The sequence below is a fragment of the Rhinoderma darwinii genome, chromosome 3 (assembly GCF_050947455.1).
Source record: "Rhinoderma darwinii isolate aRhiDar2 chromosome 3, aRhiDar2.hap1, whole genome shotgun sequence".
Lineage (NCBI taxonomy): Eukaryota > Metazoa > Chordata > Amphibia > Anura > Rhinodermatidae > Rhinoderma > Rhinoderma darwinii.
In genome coordinates this window covers 412,272,749-412,295,248 of record NC_134689.1, presented here as the reverse complement: position 1 = coordinate 412,295,248, position 22,500 = coordinate 412,272,749, and the positions used below count along the sequence as shown (strand labels likewise).

Below are 22,500 nucleotides of genomic sequence, written 5' to 3'. Positions count from 1 at the left end.
AGATTTTAATCCATGCCTATATTTATAGACCATAACACACAATATTGTGAAAATATTTATTCTTAAATCTGGGCACACGATCATTTTTACTAAATACCCGTAAATATCTAAAAAAAACAAAAACTTTTTCACTCCTATATTTAAATACCACAACACACAATATTGAGAAAATATTATCAAAAGTGAGATTTGAATCCATACCTATATTTAAGTACTGTAATACACAATATTAAGAAAATGTTTTTTTTATAAATTTGGGCACTCGGTCATTTTTACAAAATACCTAAAAATGTATAAAAAAAATCTTTTTCTGCTAGGCTCCAGGAACTCAACATTTTCCAAAAATTAGGAACATGTGAGACCGTGTGGCCTAATGGATAAGGCGTCTGACTTCGGATCAGAAGATTGAGGTTTCGAGTCCCTTCATGGTCGCAGCTTTTAAGTGCTCTTCAGATGACCTTCTAAGCATTTGAGTCCGTTCCTGGTTGCAACAGCTAAGTTTTAGATGCTTTCTTAATTTGATGACATACTTGGTGTCGTTATAGGCTATATTTCTACATGATTGATAGTGAATATTTTTATATGGCTAGTCAGCAGTTACCAGAAGTGAGATTTTAATCCATGCCTATATTTATAGACCATAACACACAATATTGTGAAAATATTTATTCTTAAATCTGGGCACACGATCATTTTTACTAAATACCCGTAAATATCTAAAAAAAACAAAAACTTTTTCACTCCTATATTTAAATACCACAACACACAATATTGAGAAAATGTTATCAGAAGTGAGATTTGAATCCATACCTATATTTAAGTACTGTAATACACAATATTAAGAAAATGTTTTTTTTATAAATTTGGGCACTCGGTCATTTTTACAAAATACCTAAAAATGTATAAAAAAAATCTTTTTCTGCTAGGCTCCAGGAACTCAACATTTTCCAAAAATTAGGAACATGTGAGACCGTGTGGCCTAATGGATAAGGCGTCTGACTTCGGATCAGAAGATTGAGGTTTCGAGTCCCTTCATGGTCGCAGCTTTTAAGTGCTCTTCAGATGACCTTCTAAGCATTTGAGTCCTTTACCTGGTTACAACAGCTAAGTTTTAAATGCTTTCTTAATTTGATGACATACTTGGTGTCGTTATAGGCTATATTTCTACATGATTGATAGTGAATATTTTTATATGGCTAGTCAGCAGTTACCAGAAGTGAGATTTTAATCCATGCCTATATTTATAGACCATAACACACAATATTGTGAAAATATTTATTCTTAAATCTGGGCACACGATCATTTTTACTAAATACCCGTAAATATCTAATAAAAAACAAAACTTTTTCACTCCTATATTTAAATACCACAACACACAATATTGAGAAAATGTTATCAGAAGTGAGATTTGAATCCATACCTATATTTAAGTACTGTAATACACAATATTAAGAAAATGTTTTTTTTATAAATTTGGGCACTCGGTCATTTTTACAAAATACCTAAAAATGTATACAAAAAATATTTTTCTGCTAGGCTCCAGGAACTCAACATTTTCCAAAAATTAGGAACATGTGAGACCGTGTGGCCTAATGGATAAGGCGTCTGACTTCGGATCAGAAGATTGAGGTTTCGAGTCCCTTCATGGTCGCAGCTTTTAAGTGCTCTTCAGATGACCTTCTAAGCATTTGAGTCCGTTCCTGGTTGTAACAGCTAAGTTTTAGATGCTTTCTTAATTTGATGACATACTTGGTGTCGTTATAGGCTATATTTCTACATGATTGATAGTGAATATTTTTATATGGCTAGTCAGCAGTTACCAGAAGTGAGATTTTAATCCATGCCTATATTTATAGACCATAACACACAATATTGTGAAAATATTTATTCTTAAATCTGGGCACACGATCATTTTTACTAAATACCCGTAAATATCTAAAAAAAACAAAAACTTTTTCACTCCTATATTTAAATACCACAACACACAATATTGAGAAAATGTTATCAGAAGTGAGATTTGAATCCATACCTATATTTAAGTACTGTAATACACAATATTAAGAAAATGTTTTTTTTATAAATTTGGGCACTCGGTCATTTTTACAAAATACCTAACAATGTATAAAAAAAATCTTTTTCTGCTAGGCTCCAGGAACTCAACTTTTTCCAAAAATTAGGAACATGTGAGACCGTGTGGCCTAATGGATAAGGCGTCTGACTTCGGATCAGAAGATTGAGGTTTCGAGTCCCTTCATGGTCGCAGCTTTTAAGTGCTCTTCAGATGACCTTCTAAGCATTTGAGTCCGTTCCTGGTTGCAACAGCTAAGTTTTAGATGCTTTCTTAATTTGATGACATACTTGGTGTCGTTATAGGCTATATTTCTACATGATTGATAGTGAATATTTTTATATGGCTAGTCAGCAGTTACCAGAAGTGAGATTTTAATCCATGCCTATATTTATAGACCGTAACACACAATATTGTGAAAATATTTATTCTTAAATCTGGGCGCACGATCATTTTTACTAAATACCCGTAAATATCTAATAAAAAACAAAACTGTTTCACTCCTATATTTAAATACCACAACACACAATATTGAGAAAATGTTATCAGAAGTGAGATTTGAATCCATAACTTTATTTAAGTACTGTAATACACAATATTAAGAAAATGTTTTTTTTTATAAATTTGGGCACTCGGTCATTTTTACAAAATACCTAAAAATGTATAAAAAAAATCTTTTTCTTCTAGGCTCCAGGAACTCAACATTTTCCAAAAATTAGGAACATGTGAGACCGTGTGGCCTAATGGATAAGGCGTCTGACTTCGGATCAGAAGATTGAGGGTTCGAGTCCCTTCATGGTCGCAGCTTTTAAGTGCTCTTCAGATGACCTTCTAAGCATTTGAGTCCTTTACCTGGTTGCAACAGCTACGTTTTAAATGCTTTCTTAATTTGATGACATACTTGGTGTCGTTATAGGCTATATTTCTACATGATTGATAGTGAATATTTTTATATGGCTAGTCAGCAGTTACCAGAAGTGAGATTTTAATCCATGCCTATATTTATAGACCATAACACACAATATTGTGAAAATATTTATTCTTAAATCTGGGCACACGATCATTTTTACTAAATACCCGTAAATATCTAATAAAAAACAAAACTTTTTCACTCCTATATTTAAATACCACAACACACAATATTGAGAAAATGTTATCAGAAGTGAGATTTGAATCCATACCTATATTTAACTACTGTAATACACAATATTAAGAAAATGTTTTTTTTATAAATTTGGGCACTCGGTCATTTTTACAAAATACCTAAAAATGTATAAAAAAAATATTTTTCTGCTAGGCTCCAGGAACTCAACATTTTCCAAAAATTAGGAACATGTGAGACCGTGTGGCCTAATGGATAAGGCGTCTGACTTCGGATCAGAAGATTGAGGTTTCGAGTCCCTTCATGGTCGCAGCTTTTAAGTGCTCTTCAGATGACCTTCTAAGCATTTGAGTCCGTTCCTGGTTGCAACAGCTAAGTTTTAGATGCTTTCTTAATTTGATGACATACTTGGTGTCGTTATAGGCTATATTTCTACATGATTGATAGTGAATATTTTTATATGGCTAGTCAGCAGTTACCAGAAGTGAGATTTTAATCCATGCCTATATTTATAGACCATAACACACAATATTGTGAAAATATTTATTCTTAAATCTGGGCACACGATCATTTTTACTAAATACCCGTAAATATCTAATAAAAAACAAAACTTTTTCACTCCTATATTTAAATACCACAACACACAATATTGAGAAAATGTTATCAGAAGTGAGATTTGAATCCATACCTATATTTAAGTACTGTAATACACAATATTAAGAAAATGTTTTTTTATAAATTTGGGCACTCGGTCATTTTTACAAAATACCTAAAAATGTATAAAAAAAAATCTTTTTCTGCTAGGCTCCAGGAACTCAACATTTTCCAAAAATTAGGAACATGTGAGACCGTGTGGCCTAATGGATAAGGCGTCTGACTTCGAATCAGAAGATTGAGGTTTTGAGTCCCTTCATGGTCGCAGCTTTTAAGTGAGATGACCTTCTAAGCATTTGAGTCCGTTCCTGGTTGCAACAGCTAAGTTTTAGATGCTTTCTTAATTTGATGACATACTTGGTGTCGTTATAGGCTATATTTCTACATGATTGATAGTGAATATTTTTATATGGCTAGTCAGCAGTTACCAGAAGTGAGATTTTAATCCATGCCTATATTTATAGACCATAACACACAATATTGTGAAAATATTTATTCTTAAATCTGGGCACACGATCATTTTTACTAAATACCCGTAAATATCTAAAAAAAACAAAAACTTTTTCACTCCTATATTTAAATACCACAACACACAATATTGAGAAAATGTTATCAGAAGTGAGATTTGAATCCATACCTATATTTAAGTACTGTAATACACAATATTAAGAAAATGTTTTTTTTATAAATTTGGGCACTCGGTCATTTTTACAAAATACCTAAAAATGTATAAAAAAAATCTTTTTCTGCTAGGCTCCAGGAACTCAACTTTTTCCAGAAGATTGAGGTTTCGAGTCCCTTCATGGTCGCAGCTTTTAAGTGCTCTTCAGATGACCTTCTAAGCATTTGAGTCCGTTCCTGGTTGCAACAGCTAAGTTTTAGATGCTTTCTTAATTTGATGACATACTTGGTGTCGTTATAGGCTATGTTTCTACATGATTGATAGTGAATATTTTTATATGGCTAGTCAGCAGTTACCAGAAGTGAGATTTTAATCCATGCCTATATTTATAGACCATAACACACAATATTGTGAAAATATTTATTCTTAAATCTGGGCACACGATCATTTTTACTAAATACCCGTAAATATCTAAAAAAAAACAAAACTTTTTCACTCCTATATTTAAATACCACAACACACAATATTGAGAAAATGTTATCAGAAGTGAGATTTGAATCCATACCTATATTTAAGTACTGTAATACACAATATTAAGAAAATGTTTTTTTTATAAATTTGGGCACTCGGTCATTTTTACAAAATACCTAAAAATGTATAAAAAAAATATTTTTCTGCTAGGCTCCAGGAACTCAACATTTTCCAAAAATTAGGAATGTGTGAGACCGTGTGGCCTAATGGATAAGGTGTCTAACTTCGGATCAGAAGATTGAGGGTTCATGGTCGTAGCTTTTAAGTGCTCTTCGGATGACCTTCTAAGCATTTGAGTCCGTTCCTGGTTGCAACAGCTAAGTTTTAGATGCTTTCTTAATTTGATGACATACTTGGTGTCGTTATAGGCTATATTTCTACATGATTGATAGTGAATATTTTTATATGGCTAGTCAGCAGTTACCAGAAGTGAGATTTTAATCCATGCCTATATTTATAGACCATAACACACAATATTGTGAAAATATTTATTCTTAAATCTGGGCACACGATCATTTTTACTAAATACCCGTAAATATCTAATAAAAAACAAAACTTTTTCACTCCTATATTTAAATACCACAACACACAATATTGAGAAAATGTTATCAGAAGTGAGATTTGAATCCATACCTATATTTAAGTACTGTAATACACAATATTAAGAAAATGTTTTTTTTATAAATTTGGGCACTCGGTCATTTTTACAAAATACCTAAAAATGTATAAAAAAAAATCTTTTTCTGCTAGGCTCCAGGAACTCAACATTTTCCAAAAATTAGGAACATGTGAGACCGTGTGGCCTAATGGATAAGGCGTCTGACTTCGGATCAGAAGATTGAGGTTTCGAGTCCCTTCATGGTCGCAGCTTTTAAGTGCTCTTCAGATGACCTTCTAAGCATTTGAGTCCGTTCCTGGTTGCAACAGCTAAGTTTTAGATGCTTTCTTAATTTGATGACATACTTGGTGTCGTTATAGGCTATATTTCTACATGATTGATAGTGAATATTTTTATATGGCTAGTCAGCAGTTACCAGAAGTGAGATTTTAATCCATGCCTATATTTATAGACCATAACACACAATATTGTGAAAATATTTATTCTTAAATCTGGGCACACGATCATTTTTACTAAATACCCGTAAATATCTAAAAAAAAACAAAACTTTTTCACTCCTATATTTAAATACCACAACACACAATATTGAGAAAATGTTATCAGAAGTGAGATTTGAATCCATACCTATATTTAAGTACTGTAATACACAATATTAAGAAAATGTTTTTTTTTATAAATTTGGGCACTCGGTCATTTTTACAAAATACCTAAAAATGTATAAAAAAAATCTTTTTCTGCTAGGCTCCAGGAACTCAACATTTTCCAAAAATTAGGAACATGTGAGACCGTGTGGCCTAATGGATAAGGCGTCTGACTTCGGATCAGAAGATTGAGGTTTCGAGTCCCTTCATGGTCGCAGCTTTTAAGTGCTCTTCAGATGACCTTCTAAGCATTTGAGTCCGTTCCTGGTTGCAACAGCTAAGTTTTAGATGCTTTCTTAATTTGATGACATACTTGGTGTCGTTATAGGCTATATTTCTACATGATTGATAGTGAATATTTTTATATGGCTAGTCAGCAGTTACCAGAAGTGAGATTTTAATCCATGCCTATATTTATAGACCATAACACACAATATTGTGAAAATATTTATTCTTAAATCTGGGCACACGATCATTTTTACTAAATACCCGTAAATATCTAAAAAAAAACAAAACTTTTTCACTCCTATATTTAAATACCACAACACACAATATTGAGAAAATGTTATCAGAAGTGAGATTTGAATCCATACCTATATTTAAGTACTGTAATACACAATATTAAGAAAATGTTTTTTTTTTATAAATTTGGGCACTCGGTCATTTTTACAAAATACCTAAAAATGTATAAAAAAAATCTTTTTCTGCTAGGCTCCAGGAACTCAACATTTTCCAAAAATTAGGAACGTGTGAGACCGTGTGGCCTAATGGATAAGGTGTCTAACTTCGGATCAGTAGATTGAGGGTTCAAGTCCCTTCATGGTCGCAGCTTTTAAGTGCTCTTCAGATGACCTTCTAAGCATTTGAGTCCGTTCCTGGGTGCAACAGCTAAGTTTTAGATGCTTTCTTAATTTGATGACATACTTGGTGTCGTTATAGGCTATATTTCTACATGATTGATAGTGAATATTTTTATATGGCTAGTCAGCAGTTACCAGAAGTGAGATTTTAATCCATGCCTAAATTTATAGACCATAACACACAATATTGTGAAAATATTTATTCTTAAATCTGGGCACACGATCATTTTTACTAAATACCCGTAAATATCTAATAAAAAACAAAACTTTTTCACTCCTATATTTAAATACCACAACACACAATATTGAGAAAATGTTATCAGAAGTGAGATTTGAATCCATACCTATATTTAAGTACTGTAATACACAATATTAAGAAAATGTTTTTTTTATAAATTTGGGCACTCGGTCATTTTTACAAAATACCTAAAAATGTATAAAAAAAATCTTTTTCTGCTAGGCTCCAGGAACTCAACATTTTCCAAAAATTAGGAACGTGTGAGACCGTGTGGCCTAATGGATAAGGTGTCTGACTTCAGATCAGAAGATTGAGGGTTCGAGTCCCTTCATGGTCGCAGCTTTTAAGTGCTCTTCAGATGACCTTCTAAGCATTTGAGTCCGTTCCTGGTTGCAACAGCTAAGTTTTAGATGCTTTCTTAATTTGATGACATACTTGGTGTCGTTATAGGCTATATTTCTACATGATTGATAGTGAATATTTTTATATGGCTAGTCAGCAGTTACCAGAAGTGAGATTTTAATCCATGCCTAAATTTATAGACCATAACACACAATATTGTGAAAATATTTATTCTTAAATCTGGGCACACGATCATTTTTACTAAATACCCGTAAATATCTAATAAAAAACAAAACTTTTTCACTCCTATATTTAACCCCTTCCCGCCCTAGCCACTTTTGACCTTCCTGACAGAGCCTCATTTTTCAAATCTGACATGTTCAATTTATGTGGTAATAACTCTGGAATGCTTTCACCTATCCAAGCGATTCTGAGATTGTTTTCTCGTGACACATTGCACTTTAAGTTACTAGCAAAATTTGCTCGATATGTTCTATATTTAATTGTGAATAACACCGAAAATTAGCGAAAAATTGCAAAAATTAGCATTTTTCTCAATTTAAATGTATCTGCTTGTAAGACAGGCAGTTATACCACACAAAATGGTTGCTAATTAACATCACCCATATGTCTACTTTAGATTGGCATCGTTTTTTGAACATCCTTTTATTTTTCTATGACATTACAAGGCCTACAACTTTAGCAGCAATTTCTCACATTTTCAAGAAAATGTCAAAAGGCCATTTTTACAGGGGCCAGTTCAGTTGTGAAGTGGCTTTGAGGGCCTTATATATTAGAAACCCCCAAAAAGTCACCCCATTTTAAAAACTTCACCCCTCAAAGTATTCAAAACAGCATTTAGAAAATGTCTTAACCCTTTACACATTTCACAGGAATTAAAGCAATGTAGAGGTGGAATTTACAAATTTCATATTTATTGGCAGAAATAAATTTTTAATACTATTTTTTTATTACACAGAAGGTTTTAGCAGAGAAATTCAACTCAATATTTGTTGCCCAGTCTCTGCAGTTTTAGGAAATATCCCACATGTGGTCGTAGCGTGCTACTGGAATGAAGCACAGGCCTCAGAAGCAAAGGAACACCTAGTGGATTTTGGGGCCTTATTTTGTTAGAAGGGCTCTTGCAGTGACAAAACAGTACAAATCTCCCAAAAGTGACCCCATCTGGGAAACTAGACACCTCAAGGAAATTATCTAGGGGTATGGTGAGCATTTTGACCGCACAGGTTTTTTACAGAATTTATTGGAAGTAGGCCGTGAAAATTAAAATCAACATTTATTCAAAGAAAATTTAGGTTTAGCCATTTTTTTTCTCATTTCCACAAGGACTGAAGGAGAAAAAGCACCGTAAAATTTGTAAAGCAATGTCTCCCGAGTAAAACAATACCCCACATGTGGTAATAAACGGATATTTGAACACAGGGCATGGCTTAGAAGGGATGGAGTGCCATTTGGCTTTGGGAGATCACATTTAGCAGGAATGGTTTGAGAGGCCTTGTCACATTTACAAAGCCCCTGAGGGGACTAAACAGTGGAAACCCCCCACAAGTAACCCCATCTGGGAAACTAGACACCTCAAGGAAATTATCTAGGGGTATGGTAAGCATTTTGACCGCACAGGTTTTTGACAGAATTTATTGGAAGTAGGCCGTGAAAATTAAAATCAACATTTATTCAAAGAAAATTTAGGTTTAGCCATTTTTTTTCTCATTTCCACAAGGACTGAAGGAGAAAAAGCACCGTAAAATTTGTAAAGCAATGTCTCCCGAGTAAAACAATACCCCACATGTGGTAATAAATGGATATTTGAACACAGGGCATGGCTTAGAAGGGATGGAGTGCCATTTGGCTTTGGGAGATCACATTTAGCAGGAATGGTTTGAGAGGCCTTGTCACATTTACAAAGCCCCTGAGGGGACTAAACAGTGGAAACCCCCCACAAGTGACCCCATTTCGGAAACTACACCCATTGAGGAAATTATCTAGGGGTATAGTGAGAATTTTTAGTTTTGTTTTAGGTGGTTTTTTTTTACAATTTTTAAATGATCAAATTTTAAATGGGGCTGGTCAGTAGAAAAATTAATAATTGGTCATGGCCAGTATGGGAGACAGAAAAGGTGAATAATGAATAAATAAATTAAAAATCCAAGGAGGTATGATATATTTTGAAACATTGGTTCATGCACAGGCCGGGATTTGTGGGACATGTCTCACAATGGTATGTGGTGTCCTTACGAATGCCTCGCTTGGCACACACACGGCATTTTTTTTGGGGCTTCTTTTTTTTTTCAGTGGGGGGGATTTCTGTCGGGAAATGCTGGCCGGGAATTATCCTACTGACGGAAGAGCCAGATGAACTGCCCTCTCCTTCCTGGTTACCAAACATCAGGGACTTTATGACCTTTTCCTGAAATTGCAGGAACGTACCTCCACTGCTGGCATATCTATAGAGGACAAAGGCGTTGTATAAAGCCATCTGTGTAAGATGCACAGACAGCTTCTTATACCATACTCTGGTCTTGCGCATGGCGTTGTATGGTTTTATAACCTGGTCGGACAGGTCAACGCCACCCATATACTTGTTGTACTCCTGTACACAATATGGTTTTGGGACTTGGGAAGTGGATCCACGTACAGGGACTAGGCTGCATCTGCTGTTGTGTATGCTGGTCAGTATAAGGACGTCCCTTTTATCCTTATACTTTAGGAGGAGCAGATTGTCGCAGCAGAAAGCTTTGCTCTCTCCTAATTTTAGGATCTGACCCAGCAATGTTTTGGGGAGGCCCTTCTTATTTTTGCGGATTGTTCCGCATGCCAAGGTGGATCTGGACAAGAGAACTTTTACTAAGGGGACACTGTTATAAAAGTTGTCCAGATAAAGATGATAGCCTTTCCCAAGTAAAGGATGGATAAGATCCCATACGATCTTTCCACTAATTCCAAGGAAAGGGGGGCATTCTGGGGGATCTATATGGGAGTCTTTTCCCTCATAGACCCTAAAGGAGTAGGTGTAACCGGTGGCACTTTCGCACAGCTTGTAGAGCTTTATGCCGTACCGGGCTCTTTTATTGGGTAGATACTGCCTGAAGTGCAGTCTACCCTTGAAGCTGACTAGGGATTCATCTACCGAAATATTTTGCTGGGGGGTATAAACGTGGGAAAAAATTTGGGAGTAGTGGGCAATCAATGGTCGTATTTTATATAGCCTATCAAAATTTGGGTCCTGTGGGGGTGGGCACTGGCTATTATCATTGTAATGAAGGAATTTCAGGATGGCTTCGAAGCGCTTCCTTGGCATTACTGTGCGGTAAATGGGGGTGTTATATAAAATATCAAGGGACCAATAGTCTCTAATCCTAGGCTTTTTTATTAGGCCAAAACTTAAAAATATGCCCCAAAACTTCCGCAATTCCACTAGGTTTGTGGGGGTCCAATTTTGGCATCTCCCATAATAAGAGTCAGGGTTCTGGGCGATAAATTGTTCCGCATAGATGTTGGTCTGCTGGACCATTAACGCTAAAAGGGAGTCTGAAAAAAAAAGGTTAAAATAATCAATGGGGCTGAAACCCGTCATTTCAATTTGAATGCCTGAGCGGGCTGTAAACTCAGGCACCTGGGGGGTATAATTCTCTGCAGCTTCCCAGGTCAGCTCAGGCAGATCAGGAACTACGGCTCTTCTACGCCGACTGGGGGGTGCAGATTCAGAGTCACTGGATGCAGAGGAAGATGGAAGCACGAACTGCTCCTCACCTTCACTTGCGCTGTCCGTGTCGGAACACAGCATTGCAGATGCTTCCTCGGCTAAAAAGACTCTTTTGGCCATACTGAAAAACTTGTGCTACCTAACTAACTAAAAACAGGTTAGTGGGCACAAAAGGGCAGAAAAGCGGCAGATCGCTGTTTTTTTTTAACTTACGCACTGTATTTATTCCTGTCTCCGTCTCTCACAAGCTCTCTGACAGGAAAGAGCTTGTCAGAGACGGAGATGCCGGCAAACCACGGCTCCTGCGCTGTGATTGGCCTGTCAGTACTGACCAATCACAGCTCGTTTCCGGCACAGGGACCACTCTGATTGGTCCTGTTTGAATCCTGCTTTGTGATCGGGACGCTGTCACCATGTCTGTTGACATGGTGACAGTTTGAAGCTTGGGCATGCACAGCTTCCCCATGGCTCCTCTATCCCCCCCACGGGTGCAATAGGCAGGCACCACTGCTACTGCGCTGTGATTGGCCTGTCAGTACTGACCAATCACAGCTCGTTTCCGGCACAGGGACCACTCTGATTGGTCCTGTTTGAATCCTGCTTTGCGATCGGGACACTGTCACCATGTCTGTTGACATGGTGACAGTTTGAAGCTTGGGCATGCACAGCTTCCCCATGGCTCCTCTATTCCCCCCACGGGTGCAATAGGCAGGCAACACTGCTCCTGCGCTATGATTGGCCTGTCAGTACTGACCAATCACAGCTCGTTTCCGGCACAGGGACCACTCTGATTGGTCCTGTTTGAATCCTGCTTTGCGATCGGGACGCTGTCACCATGTCTGTTGACATGGTGACAGTTTGAAGCTTGGGCATGCACAGCTTCCCCATGGCTCCTCTATTCCCCCACGGGTGCAAAAGGCAGGCACACACCGCTCATACTCGGAACTGGCTCCCGGCCGCTTTCGGAAGGAGACGCCGACGTGGCCTTGCTCGTGCAACTCCAGGTGGGCTTGAGGCTTCCGAAAATGCCATAAAAAAAAAAAGATTTTTTTATTATGAAGGTAGAAAAATCAGCTTCCCCATGGCTCCTCTATCCCCCCAAGGATGCCATAGGCAGGCACACGCCGCTCATACCCGGAGCGGGCACACCGCCGCTGACATGCATCCTTCGCGGACCGGAAGTGCTTGTCAGCCGGCTGGACACAACGGGACTCGCCGCGGGCGCTGTGGAGCTCCCACAAGGAAGCTGCCGGCATGTACAAGCTCCCAAGGGGCCCCTCTATCCCCCCACGGGTGCAAAAGGCAGGCACACGCCGCTCATACTCGGAACTGGCTCCCGGCCGCTTTCGGAAGGAGACGCCGACGTGGCCTTGCTCGTGCAACTCCAGGTGGGCTTGAGGCTTCCGAAAATGCCATAAAAAAAAAAGGATTTTTTTATTATGAAGGTAGAAAAATCAGCGGGACCGACCCGCGAGCGAAGCCGACGGGGAGTTCCAGGAGGTCGGCATGAGTTGGCCGTGCATACCGCTAAAGCCCTCAAACTCCGACGCTGGCGCTGAGGAGCTCGTACACGGCTGCAACCGGGCTGGCACGGCTTCCCCATGGCTCCTCTATCCCCCCAAGGATGCCATAGGCAGGCACACGCCGCTCATACCCGGAGCGGGCACACCGCCGCTGACATGCATCCTTCGCGGACCGGAAGTGCTTGTCAGCCGGCTGGACACAACGGGACTCGCCGCGGGCGCTGTGGAGCTCCCACAAGGAAGCTGCCGGCATGTACAAGCTCCCAAGGGGCCCCTCTATCCCCCCACGGGTGCAAAAGGCAGGCACACGCCGCTCATACTCGGAACTGGCTCCCGGCCGCTTTCGGAAGGAGACGCCGACGTGGCCTTGCTCGTGCAACTCCAGGTGGGCTTGAGGCTTCCGAAAATGCCATAAAAAAAAAAAGATTTTTTTATTATGAAGGTAGAAAAATCAGCGGGACCGACCCGCGAGCGAAGCCGACGGGGAGTTCCAGGAGGTCGGCATGAGTTGGCCGTGCATACCGCTAAAGCCCTCAAACTCCGACGCTGGCGCTGAGGAGCTCGTACACGGCTGCAACCGGGCTGGCACGGCTTCCCCATGGCTCCTCTATCCCCCCAAGGATGCCATAGGCAGGCACACGCCGCTCATACCCGGAGCGGGCACACCGCCGCTGACATGCATCCTTCGCGGACCGGAAGTGCTTGTCAGCCGGCTGGACACAACGGGACTCGCCGCGGGCGCTGTGGAGCTCCCACAAGGAAGCTGCCGGCATGTACAAGCTCCCAAGGGGCCCCTCTATCCCCCCACGGGTGCAAAAGGCAGGCACACGCCGCTCATACTCGGAACTGGCTCCCGGCCGCTTTCGGAAGGAGACGCCGACGTGGCCTTGCTCGTGCAACTCCAGGTGGGCTTGAGGCTTCCGAAAATGCCATAAAAAAAAAAAGATTTTTTTATTATGAAGGTAGAAAAATCAGCGGGACCGACCCGCGAGCGAAGCCGACGGGGAGTTCCAGGAGGTCGGCATGAGTTGGCCGTGCATACCGCTAAAGCCCTCAAACTCCGACGCTGGCGCTGAGCAGCTCGTACACGGCTGCAACCGGGCTGGCACGGCTTCCCCATGGCTCCTCTATCCCCCCAAGGATGCCAAAGGCAGGCACACGCCGCTCATACCCGGAGCGGGCACACCGCCGCTGACATGCATCCTTCGCGGACCGGAAGTGCTTGTCAGCCGGCTGGACACAACGGGACTCGCCGCGGGCGCTGTGGAGCTCCCACAAGGAAGCTGCCGGCATGTACAAGCTCCCAAGGGGCCCCTCTATCCCCCCACGGGTGCAAAAGGCAGGCACACGCCGCTCATACTCGGAACTGGCTCCCGGCCGCTTTCGGAAGGAGACGCCGACGTGGCCTTGCTCGTGCAACTCCAGGTGGGCTTGAGGCTTCCGAAAATGCCATAAAAAAAAAAGATTTTTTTATTATGAAGGTAGAAAAATCAGCGGGACCGACCCGCGAGCGAAGCCGACGGGGAGTTCCAGGAGGTCGGCATGAGTTGGCCGTGCATACCGCTAAAGCCCTCAAACTCCGACGCTGGCGCTGAGGAGCTCGTACACGGCTGCAACCGGGCTGGCACGGCTTCCCCATGGCTCCTCTATCCCCCCAAGGATGCCATAGGCAGGCACACGCCGCTCATACCCGGAGCGGGCACACCGCCGCTGACATGCATCCTTCGCGGACCGGAAGTGCTTGTCAGCCGGCTGGACACAACGGGACTCGCCGCGGGCGCTGCGGAGCTCCCACAAGGAAGCTGCCGGTATGCACAAGCTCCCACGGGGCCCCTCTATCCCCCCACAGGTGCCATAGGCAGGCACACACCGCTCATACTCGGAACTGGCTCCCGGCCGCTTTCGGAAGGAGTCGCCGAGGTGGCCTTGCTCGTGCAACTCCAGGTGGGCTTGAGGCTTCCGAAAATGCCATAAAAAAAAAAAAGATTTTTTTATTATGAAGGTAGAAAAATCAGCGGGACCGACCCGCGAGCGAGGCCGACGGGGAGTTCCAGGAGGTCGGCATGAGTTGGCCGCTCCTACCGCTCTTGCGCTGGAAGTCCACAGCGGGCGCTGCAGAGCTCCTACACGGCTGCCCCCGGTCTTGCACAGCTTCCCCATGGCTCCTGTATCCCCCCCACGGGTGCAGGCACACGCCGCTCATACACTCTGGGGCTGGCTGACAGCCCAGGTGACATGCCACCTCCTAGCCGACCGGAAGTACATGTCAGGCGGCTTGGGACATAGTGGGACCCCCCCCCCGCTGGCGCTGTGGAGCTCATACACTGTTGCCACCGGGCATGCACAGCTTGCATACGGCTCCTCTACCCCGGGCTGCAATGGGCAGCACATCCCGCTCATACACTCTGGAGCTGGCTGACAGCAACTGCTGCTGATAATGATGATGACGATAATGTGCAAAGGGTTATCTATCGGCGGACAGTATCACACTCTGGCCCTGGAACTGTGCCACGGTCTGCCTCTGCTGTTCACTACCGCCTCTGACATTTTTGAACATACCCCACTTTAACTTGATTTTAAATGTTTCACTTTCAAATGTTTCACTTTCAGTAGCAGAAATGCCATTCTTTGACATTTGGGCCTTTTTATTGTCACTGCTGCTTGGTCACCAAATGGATCTCCTTGGATTGAGGCCTAGTCCTCTCCCCACCGCCCTGGAACTCTGCCCCGGCCTACGCTGCCTGTCGTCACACCCCTGGCCCTGGAACTCTGCCCCGGCCTACCTCTGCTGTTCACTACCGCCTCTGACATTTTTGAACATACCCCACTTTAACTTGATTTTAAATGTTTCACTTTCAAATGTTTCACTTTCAGTTGCAGAAATGTCATTCTTTGACATTTGGGCCTTTTTATTTTCACTGCTGCTTGGTCACCAAATGGATCTCCTTGGATTGAGGCCTAGTCCTCTCCCCACCGCCCTGGAACTCTGCCCCGGCCTACGCTGCCTGCCGTCACACCATTGGCCCTGGAACTCTGCCCCGGCCTACCTCTGCTGTTCACTACCGCCTCTGACATTTTTGAACATACCCCACTTTAACTTGATTTTAAATGTTTCACTTTCAAATGTTTCACTTTCAGTTGCAGAAATGACATTCTTTGACATTTGGGCCTTTTTATTTTCACTGCTGCTTGGTCACCAAATGGATCTCCTTGGATTGAGGCCTAGTCCTCTCCCCACCGCCCTGGAACTCTGCCCCGGCCTACGCTGCCTGCCGTCACCCCCTGGCCCTGGAACTCTGCCCCGGCCTGCCTCTGCTGCTCACCACCGCCTCTGACATTTGTGAACATACCCCACTTTAACTTGATTTTAAATGTTTCACTTTCAAATGTTTCACTTTCAGTAGCAGAAATGGCATTCTTTGACATTTGGGCCTTTTTATTTTCACTGCTGCTTGGTCACCAAATGGATCTCCTTGGATTGAGGCCTAGTCCTCTCCCCACCGCCCTGGAACTCTGCCCCGGCCTACGCTGCCTGCCGTCACACCCCTGGCCCTGGAACTCTGCCCCGGCCTGCCTCTGCTGCTCACCACCGCCTCTGACATTTGTGAACATACCCCACTGTAACTTGATTTTAAATGTTTCACTTTCAGTAGCAGAAATGGCATTCTTTGACATTTGGGCCTTTTTATTTTCACTGCTGCTTGGTCACCAAATGGATCTCCTTGGATTGAGGCCTAGTCCTCTCCCCACCGCCCTGGAACTCTGCCCCGGCCTACGCTGCCTGCCGTCACCCCCTGGCCCTGGAACTCTGCCCCGGCCTGCCTCTGCTGCTCACCACCGCCTCTGACATTTGTGAACATACCCCACTTTAACTTGATTTTAAATGTTTCACTTTCAAATGTTTCACTTTCAGTAGCAGAAATGGCATTCTTTGACATTTGGGCCTTTTTATTTTCACTGCTGCTTGGTCACCAAATGGATCTCCTTGGATTGAGGCCTAGTCCTCTCCCCACCGCCCTGGAACTCTGCCCCGGCCTACGCTGCCTGCCGTCACACCCCTGGCCCTGGAACTCTGCCCCGGCTTGCCTCTGCTGCTCACCACCGCCTCTGACATTTGTGAACATACCCCACTGTAACTTGATTTTAAATGTTTCACTTTCAGTAGCAGAAATGGCATTCTTTGACATTTGGGCCTTTTTATTTTCACTGCTGCTTGGTCACCAAATGGATCTCCTTGGATTGAGGCCTAGTCCTCTCCCCACCGCCCTGGAACTCTGCCCCGGCCTACGCTGCCTGCCGTCACCCCCTGGCCCTGGAACTCTGCCCCGGCCTGCCTCTGCTGCTCACCACCGCCTCTGACATTTGTGAACATACCCCACTTTAACTTGATTTTAAATGTTTCACTTTCAAATGTTTCACTTTCAGTAGCAGAAATGGCATTCTTTGACATTTGGGCCTTTTTATTTTCACTGCTGCTTGGTCACCAAATGGATCTCCTTGGATTGAGGCCTAGTCCTCTCCCCACCGCCCTGGAACTCTGCCCCGGCCTACGCTGCCTGCCGTCACACCCCTGGCCCTGGAACTCTGCCCCGGCCTGCCTCTGCTCCTCACCACCGCCTCTGACATTTGTGAACATACCCCACTGTAACTTGATTTTAAATGTTTCACTTTCAGTAGCAGAAATGGCATTCTTTGACATTTGGGCCTTTTTATTTTCACTGCTGCTTGGTCACCAAATGGATCTCCTTGGATTGAGGCCTAGTCCTCTCCCCACCGCCCTGGAACTCTGCCCCGGCCTACGCTGCCTGCCGTCACCCCCTGGCCCTGGAACTCTGCCCCGGCCTGCCTCTGCTGCTCACCACCGCCTCTGACATTTGTGAACATACCCCACTTTAACTTGATTTTAAATGTTTCACTTTCAAATGTTTCACTTTCAGTAGCAGAAATGGCATTCTTTGACATTTGGGCCTTTTTATTTTCACTGCTGCTTGGTCACCAAATGGATCTCCTTGGATTGAGGCCTAGTCCTCTCCCCACCGCCATGGAACTCTGCCCCGGCCTACGCTGCCTGCCGTCACACCCCTGGCCCTGGAACTCTGCCCCGGCCTGCCTCTGCTGCTCACCACCGCCTCTGACATTTTTGAACATACCCCACTTTAACTTGATTTTAAATGTTTCACTTTCAAATGTTTCACTTTCAGTAGCAGAAATGTCATTCTTTGACATTTGGGCCTTTTTATTTTCACTGCTGCTTGGTCACCAAATGGATCTCCTTGGATTGAGGCCTAGTCCTCTCCCCACCGCCCTGGAACTCTGCCCCGGCCTACGCTGCCTGCCGTCACACCCCTGGCCCTGGAACTCTGCCCCGGCCTGCCTCTGCTGCTCACCACCGCCTCTGACATTTGTGAACATACCCCACTGTAACTTGATTTTAAATGTTTCACTTTCAGTAGCAGAAATGGCATTCTTTGACATTTGGGCCTTTTTATTTTCACTGCTGCTTGGTCACCAAATGGATCTCCTTGGATTGAGGCCTAGTCCTCTCCCCACCGCCCTGGAACTCTGCCCCGGCCTACGCTGCCTGCCGTCACCCCCTGGCCCTGGAACTCTGCCCCGGCCTGCCTCTGCTGCTCACCACCGCCTCTGACATTTTTGAACATACCCCACTTTAACTTGATTTTAAATGTTTCACTTTCAAATGTTTCACTTTCAGTAGCAGAAGTGTCATTCTTTGACATTTGGGCCTTTTTATTTTCACTGCTGTTTGGTCACCAAATGGATCTCCTTACCTACCAGCAATCACCCTGGAACTCTGGCTGGGCATGGGGATGCAAGTTGCTCCCGCTGACTCCCACCGGGACCTACCTGCAATCACCCTGGAACTCTGGCTGGGCATGGGGATGCAGGTTGCTCCCGCTGCCCCCCTTCCACCCCACCGGGACCTACCAGCAATCACCCTGGAACTCTGGCTGGGCATGGAGATGCGGGTTGCTCCCCCTTCCACCCCACCGGGACCTACCAGCAATCGCCCTGGAACTCTGGCTGGGCATGGGGATGCAAGTTGCTCCCGCTGACTCCCACCGGGACCTACCTGCAATCACCCTGGAACTCTGGCTGGGCATGGGGATGCAAGTTGCTCCCGCTGCTCCCCTTCCACCCCACCGGGACCTACCAGCAATCGCCCTGGAACTCTGGCTGGGCATGGGGATGCAAGTTGCTCCCGCTGACTCCCACCGGGACCTACCTGCAATCACCCTGGAACTCTGGCTGGGCATGGGGATGCAAGTTGCTCCCGCTGCTCCCCTTCCACCCCACCGGGACCTACCACCAATCACCCTGGAACTCTGGCTGAGCATGGAGATGCAAGTTGCTCCCGCTGCCCCCCCACCGGGACCTACCTGCAATCACCCTGGAACTCTGGCTGGGCATGGGGATGCAGGTTGCTCCCGCTGCTCCCCTTCCACCCCACCGGGACCTACCACCAATCACCCTGGAACTCTAGCTGGGCATGGGGATGCAGGTTGCTCCCGCTGCCCCCCCACCGGGTCCTTCCAGCAATCACCCTGGAACTCTGGCTGGGCATGGGGATGCATGTTGCTCCCGCTGGCCCCCAACGGGACCTACCTGCAATCACCCTGGAACTCTGGCTGGGCATGAGGATGCAGGTTGCTCCCGCAGCCCCCCCACCGGGACCTACCACCAATCACCCTGGAACTCTGGCTGGGCATGGGGATGCAGGTTGCTCCCGCTGGCCCCCCACCGGGACCTACCTGCAATCACTCTGGAACTCTGGCTGGGCATAGGGACACAGGTTGGTCCCGCTGCCCCCCCTTCCACCCCACCGGGACATACCTGCAATCATCCTGGAACTCTGGCTGGGCATGGGGATGCAAGTTGCTCCCGCTGCCCCCCCCACCGGGTCCTTCCTGCAATCACCCTGGAACTCTGGCTGGGCATGGGGATGCATGTTGCTCCCGCTGGCCCCCAACGGGACCTACCTGCAATCACTCTGGAACTCTGGCTGGGCATAGGGACACAGGTTGGTCCCGCTGCCCCCCCTTCCACCCCACCGGGACATACCTGCAATCACCCTGGAACTCTGGCTGGGCATGAGGATGCAGGTTGCTCCCGCTGCCCCCCACCGGGACCTACCACCAATCACCCTGGAACTCTGGCTGGGCATGGGGATGCAGGTTGCTCCCGCTGCCCCCCCACCGGGACCTACCACCAATCACCCTGGAACTCTGGCTGGGCATGGGGATGTAGGTTTCTCCCGCTGCCCCCCCACCGGTACCTACCACCAATCACCCTGGAACTCTGGCTGGGCATGGGGATGCAGGTTGCTCCCGCTGCCCCCCCACCGGGACCTACCACCAATCACCCTGGAACTCTGGCTGGGCATGGGGATGCATGTTGCTCCCGCTGGCCCCCAACGGGACCTACCTGCAATCACCCTGGAACTCTGGCTGGGCATGAGGATGCAGGTTGCTCCCGCTGCCCCCCCACCGGGTCCTTCCAGCAATCACCCTGGAACTCTGGCTGGGCATGAGGATGCAGGTTGCTCCCGCTGCCCCCCCACCGGGACCTACCACCAATCACCCTGGAACTCTAGCTGGGCATGGGGATGCAGGTTGCTCCCGCTGCCCCCCCACCGGGTCCTTCCAGCAATCACCCTGGAACTCTGGCTGGGCATGGGGATGCATGTTGCTCCCGCTGGCCCCCAACGGGACCTACCTGCAATCACCCTGGAACTCTGGCTGGGCATGAGGATGCAGGTTGCTCCCGCTGCCCCCCCACCGGGACCTACCACCAATCACCCTGGAACTCTGGCTGGGCATGGGGATGCAGGTTGCTCCCGCTGCCCCCCCACCGGGACCTACCACCAATCACCCTGGAACTCTGGCTGGGCATGGGGATGCAGGTTGCTCCCGCTGCCCCCCTTCCACCCCACCGGGACCTACCAGCAATCACCCTGGAACTCTGGCTGGGCATGGAGATGCGGGTTGCTCCCCCTTCCACCCCACCGGGACCTACCAGCAATCGCCCTGGAACTCTGGCTGGGCATGGGGATGCAAGTTGCTCCCGCTGACTCCCACCGGGACCTACCTGCAATCACCCTGGAACTCTGGCTGGGCATGGGGATGCAAGTTGCTCCCGCTGCTCCCCTTCCACCCCACCGGGACCTACCACCAATCACCCTGGAACTCTGGCTGGGCATGGAGATGCAAGTTGCTCCCGCTGCCCCCCCACCGGGACCTACCTGCAATCACCCTGGAACTCTGGCTGGGCATGGGGATGCAGGTTGCTCCCGCTGCTCCCCTTCCACCCCACCGGGACCTACCACCAATCACCCTGGAACTCTAGCTGGGCATGGGGATGCAGGTTGCTCCCGCTGCCCCCCCACCGGGTCCTTCCAGCAATCACCCTGGAACTCTGGCTGGGCATGGGGATGCATGTTGCTCCCGCTGGCCCCCAACGGGACCTACCTGCAATCACCCTGGAACTCTGGCTGGGCATGAGGATGCAGGTTGCTCCCGCTGCCCCCCCACCGGGACCTACCACCAATCACCCTGGAACTCTGGCTGGGCATGGGGATGCAGGTTGCTCCCGCTGGCCCCCCACCGGGACCTACCTGCAATCACTCTGGAACTCTGGCTGGGCATAGGGACACAGGTTGGTCCCGCTGCCCCCCCTTCCACCCCACCGGGACATACCTGCAATCATCCTGGAACTCTGGCTGGGCATGGGGATGCAAGTTGCTCCCGCTGCCCCCCCCACCGGGTCCTTCCTGCAATCACCCTGGAACTCTGGCTGGGCATGGGGATGCATGTTGCTCCCGCTGGCCCCCAACGGGACCTACCTGCAATCACTCTGGAACTCTGGCTGTGCATCGGGACACAGGTTGGTCCCGCTGCCCCCCCTTCCACCCCACCGGGACATACCTGCAATCACCCTGGAACTCTGGCTGGGCATGAGGATGCAGGTTGCTCCCGCTGCCCCCCACCGGGACCTACCACCAATCACCCTGGAACTCTGGCTGGGCATGGGGATGCAGGTTGCTCCCGCTGCCCCCCCACCGGGACCTACCACCAATCACCCTGGAACTCTGGCTGGGCATGGGGATGTAGGTTGCTCCCGGTGCCCCCCCACCGGTACCTACCACCAATCACCCTGGAACTCTGGCTGGGCATGGGGATGCAGGTTGCTCCCGCTGCCCCCCCACCGGGACCTACCACCAATCACCCTGGAACTCTGGCTGGGCATGGGGATGCATGTTGCTCCCGCTGGCCCCCAACGGGACCTACCTGCAATCACCCTGGAACTCTGGCTGGGCATGAGGATGCAGGTTGCTCCCGCTGCCCCCCCACCGGGTCCTTCCAGCAATCACCCTGGAACTCTGGCTGGGCATGAGGATGCAGGTTGCTCCCGCTGCCCCCCCACCGGGACCTACCACCAATCACCCTGGAACTCTAGCTGGGCATGGGGATGCAGGTTGCTCCCGCGGCCCCCCACCGGGTCCTTCCAGCAATCACCCTGGAACTCTGGCTGGGCATGGGGATGCATGTTGCTCCCGCT

The 22,500-nt window shown here is 46.7% G+C and overlaps 8 non-coding genes across 8 annotated transcripts; all 8 read left to right on the top strand.

Annotated features, from left to right (window-relative positions):
* The first annotated feature begins 359 nt into the window (after positions 1-359).
* TRNAR-UCG (transfer RNA arginine (anticodon UCG)) lies at positions 360-432 on the top strand. The gene has a single exon. It is a non-coding gene; the product is annotated as a tRNA-Arg (tRNA).
* A 536-nt stretch (positions 433-968) lies between these two features.
* Positions 969-1,041, top strand: TRNAR-UCG (transfer RNA arginine (anticodon UCG)). The gene has a single exon. It is a non-coding gene; the product is annotated as a tRNA-Arg (tRNA).
* Positions 1,042-1,578: 537 nt separating this feature from the next.
* On the top strand, positions 1,579-1,651 carry TRNAR-UCG (transfer RNA arginine (anticodon UCG)). Its single transcript has one exon. It is a non-coding gene; the product is annotated as a tRNA-Arg (tRNA).
* Positions 1,652-2,187: 536 nt separating this feature from the next.
* TRNAR-UCG (transfer RNA arginine (anticodon UCG)) lies at positions 2,188-2,260 on the top strand. The gene has a single exon. It is a non-coding gene; the product is annotated as a tRNA-Arg (tRNA).
* Positions 2,261-2,797: 537 nt separating this feature from the next.
* Positions 2,798-2,870, top strand: TRNAR-UCG (transfer RNA arginine (anticodon UCG)). Its single transcript has one exon. It is a non-coding gene; the product is annotated as a tRNA-Arg (tRNA).
* Positions 2,871-3,407: 537 nt separating this feature from the next.
* On the top strand, positions 3,408-3,480 carry TRNAR-UCG (transfer RNA arginine (anticodon UCG)). Its single transcript has one exon. It is a non-coding gene; the product is annotated as a tRNA-Arg (tRNA).
* A 2,289-nt stretch (positions 3,481-5,769) lies between these two features.
* TRNAR-UCG (transfer RNA arginine (anticodon UCG)) lies at positions 5,770-5,842 on the top strand. The gene has a single exon. It is a non-coding gene; the product is annotated as a tRNA-Arg (tRNA).
* A 537-nt stretch (positions 5,843-6,379) lies between these two features.
* Positions 6,380-6,452, top strand: TRNAR-UCG (transfer RNA arginine (anticodon UCG)). Its single transcript has one exon. It is a non-coding gene; the product is annotated as a tRNA-Arg (tRNA).
* Positions 6,453-22,500: the final 16,048 nt, after the last annotated feature.